Here is a 4,245-nt window from a genome sequence, read left to right as displayed (position 1 = left end):
AATCACTTCATATGCCGAACTTCAGCCTTTTACAATTTTTAAATATTGTATTTCTTAATCAATAAAAAGTACTAACAAAGTAACTCCACGGTCAAACCACCCCTAACATGCAATTTTCATCAATTTTGCACACTTTTGTGATGTTAACATGAACCAGACCCGTCAAAAATTTTCATTTATTATTGCTTTCAAGTCACACACTGGACAATTTTTTTAATAAATTTAAGAATCCAATATTTTTGTTCAATCATGAAGATTTATTGCATCTTGACGAGACAAATCAATATAGGCAGGTAGTTTTTACTTATCCGAAAAAAACAATAATTATTTTTACATTGTAGTCACTTCCGGCAAGTAAAGCGTTACAAAAATTAATAAGTACTAGTTTTATGCTAAATACAAAAATGTTTTCTCATAGCTGAATAATTAGCCAAATTTTGTCAGGTCAATTTTTTAACATTGCAATTGCAATAATTGTAAAAACAGGATTATGTATTTCATTAATAATAAATTTTATATTTTTTCTCTTGGTTTAAATCTTAAAGTAAAAAATACAAAAATTTAAAAAGTAAATTAATGCGGACATTCCAAGAAGATAAAAATTTGTGGCTACAGGCGTGAGCTGCTCTCTGTTTATCGCTTGCCAATATTAAATTAAATTGAAGGCGATTTTACAAATGATAGCTTGCAGGTGCGGAAATTTTAACGAGCTTCGAAAAAGAGCTTTTGGCACTGCGAATAACAGAGCTACTATTTATTGTTTGCCGCAGCAACTTTTTGCTCCGCGCTTCTCCAAATATCAGCTAATTAGCAGCTATTACCTTTCCGCTTTTGCATCCTTAGAACATGGCACATTTGGCTCTAATACTATAATGAAAACCTTCTGCTGCCTTCGCTCTAATGTTTTTTTTTAATTTTTAAACAGTTTTGAAGTCTGTTTAACGCTTTGTTCAAATCATTATAAAAATAGTCATTATTTTGATCTAGGATTTCACTCTACACAACAATTTTTAAATCAAAGGTTTTTTAAATTTGTGTTTTATAAGGCATACCAGATTTTTGTAGAAAAATTCGACCTGATTTTTGTTACCTCGACCTTTGACCTACGAAGTTGGCCACCAAAGGCTTGTTTGGCGTGAAATGTAGAGCAAAAATGAACATCAAACCTTTGAATCTCCCTTATAATTTAAACAAAAGCTACAACTCTACGGAAACAGTCTTTCTTAAAAACGGTAAAATTTGAGAGCCCCTTTAAAATAGGTATTCCTTTGTTAATATTTTTGTTTGTTAGTTTAGCTAGATAAAAGACAATTTGTTTCATTATATTCAGGAAATAACAACTGCGTATGCCAAATTACGATCTACTTTACCCGGAAATTTTTGCTTGCAAATAAATCAAGTATACGAGTGCTTTCAAGCAGGGCACAATAAAAAACCCGTATTCTTTCATAGCAGAAATGAAATACGACCAATTATCCACTCAAGTCATTAGGCATCGTATAGAAACATGAAAATAATAACAATATTATTAGACTCGGCTACGCTGTGTTGCAGAAAGTCGCAGGTGAAGCGGCATCGCACACCCGGGGTGAAAGTCATAATGTAGTATGCAGATTAGTCATCTGGCAGGTGGAAGGAAAGACGTACGCGGTAACCAGATCTGGGCTCGGACGTGATGTTGTTGCCCAACGCACGCCCATCAGCTGGACCCCGGCCTTCGCTCTGCTTTTTCCTCGTGAAATCCAACGACGCGTACGGCATCTTATTGTGCGTGGCCTTCTCGGGATCCATATTTTGCAACTTCAGTCACAACCCTGCACTCTGTTTCTCACGTCAAAATTGTCTCGAAAATTTCATCAAACAATATGCGATCATTTTATCGTTTATTTCAAGGGAAAAGAAACAAGCGGCTAATTCACTGATGCCCGGCGAAATATTAAATTCAGCTCTTTGGAAGAGTTAAATTTACCTGTAAACCATTACAAAATCAGGAAATTTTGATAAATATTTATTCATAAATTATTTTTTTACAGACCCGTGTAAAAAACTGTAGTTGTATTTTGTTGTTTTAACTAACATTTTGTTAATTGCTATGAAATTGTCGATTTATAATTATTATTATTGGCTAAACAAAATACAAGATTTAATTTAAATTAAAAGCTGATCAATCCACCTCTAAACCAAAAGACATTTTTAGGCCTGAATTTTAATGTATATTTAATAACAATATTTTTCAACAATTTTACGCATCAAACATTACATTTAAGCCACTAATGATTTTCTGAGGAATTCTTCACTCGATATTTTTGAAAGCACAACAAGGACAAGCATTATATTTTCTTCACATTCAATGATTTGTTTCTTTGTTGTACAAAACATTCGAAACGCTCCAGATGAAGCAGTGTCCGGTTTTTCAAACATAGAAATGAAATCGATTGAGCGGCAACCTTGAGAGCATATTACATATATTAGACCAGTTTGGGCGCAAATTGTTCGTTTCCATGCGCGTTGAAAAATGAGCCCATCGGAGTACTTAATGACTTTTCAGCCACTCACTTTCTAATAACTCGAGCATTATTATATTTTAAGTATATTATTAACAAGCGTCGCACACGGCGGGTCAATAACCGACATTTAAAACCCTATTACTAATCACCATGAAAAGCGATTATCAATGATAATGCAGCTCTATTTGAACGGATTCTTTCTTTCCTCTCAATAAGCGCGAGAGCAACAATAACTGGTCGTTGCCTAACGTGGGGCGGGAATAAATAATAATGGCCAATTCAGGCGCGTTGATACCTATCAAAGGGAACAACACACAGCACTTTTTCAATTTGAGCACGAAAATGTTGCATTTCGTAATGCTTTCTTTCAGCTCTGAGTTGGAGAGAGCAAATTCTAGGGCTGCGCGGCTTCGTGTGTTTCTCAAAATTAAATATTTTTCACATTTGAGAGGAAATGGTCTGTTTTAATTTTATCAATGTATTAATGTATGCCAGGATAAAGAAGATAATTAGTTTTTTAGATTAATGTAAACATTGGGTAATAATTCAATTTTATATATTGTTCCATAGATTCAGGTCGATGTCAATCAAAATATATATTAGTTAATATACATTGCTGAAATATTTTTTCAAGTGAGGAAAATTATAAATAATTAAAAAAAAATAAAAAGGTTCCTTAAACATAAAAATTTATTAATATTAGACACAGTTTTTGTTTTAGTTTTTTGTTTAAGAATATTTTTAGTTTTTGGGCAATAAAGGCTTAAATGTCCATACAAAAATTTGATTACGTGTATTGTGGTGCGAAATCTATTTCAATTTAACTCTTACTCTCGAGCCATTTTAGGTGGTAGCCACCAAAAGTAAAACTCGATTATTTTTTTCGATTTTTAAAGCATGACTCACAAGGCGAAATAAATATGGTCTGGCTGATCGCTCCTCTCGGGACAAAGAGAGCGCAGATAAAATCAATTTACGGCCACATATTTGTCACAGCCATTTTATTCAGAGGCGTTAATGTGCAAAGAGAAGGAAATTTATCATATTATGCATTTGGCGAGCGAGCGGCGCCTTTTACACACGCTTTTACTATTTGCAACACCGGAGTGATTTACTGATTAGCCGCTCAGATCGTAAATAATACCTTTTGCATTTTCAACGCCCATGATCAGCGAATCAATCTTGGAGTTGGCTTGTGGCTTGCGAAAAGTGCCATTAATTTTATTTAAAGTAGGGCTTTGCTCGGTATTTTTTCTCGATCAAAATCTGAACACAAATTTCTAAAATTTTAAGATGATCAAATGCAAACATATTGTAAAAATGGCAAAAAATCCATTGAAAATTATTTAATAAATCAGAGCGCAGCATTTTTTGCTTCGATGTGTTGTCTCAAAAAATTAAACTGTCTCGTCGTGTTTTATTGTTCTCTCTAAATTCCACACGTCAAAATCTATCCATTGCGTTGGCCATATTATCTTAATCTGCGATGTACGTAATAAAAAAATGCCCTATGGATGAAGGTTGCATGTTTTACTTCTCGGAAAATTAATCAGTGACTTGGAAAAAGTTTAACTTAAAACGAATGAAATCTTTATCAAACACCAAGCGTGTACAACACACAGAGACAAATTATGGATCAATCATTATGATTCATTCATTTGACTTAAAATATGAATTTGTCCAAACTTTACTGCTGGCAACTGGATTTTTCGATATATATAAAACGCAATTGGCAACA

Source organism: Cloeon dipterum, chromosome 4 (genome assembly GCF_949628265.1).
Source record: "Cloeon dipterum chromosome 4, ieCloDipt1.1, whole genome shotgun sequence".
Taxonomy (NCBI): Eukaryota; Metazoa; Arthropoda; class Insecta; order Ephemeroptera; family Baetidae; genus Cloeon; species Cloeon dipterum.
Note: the sequence above shows the minus strand (reverse complement) of the source record.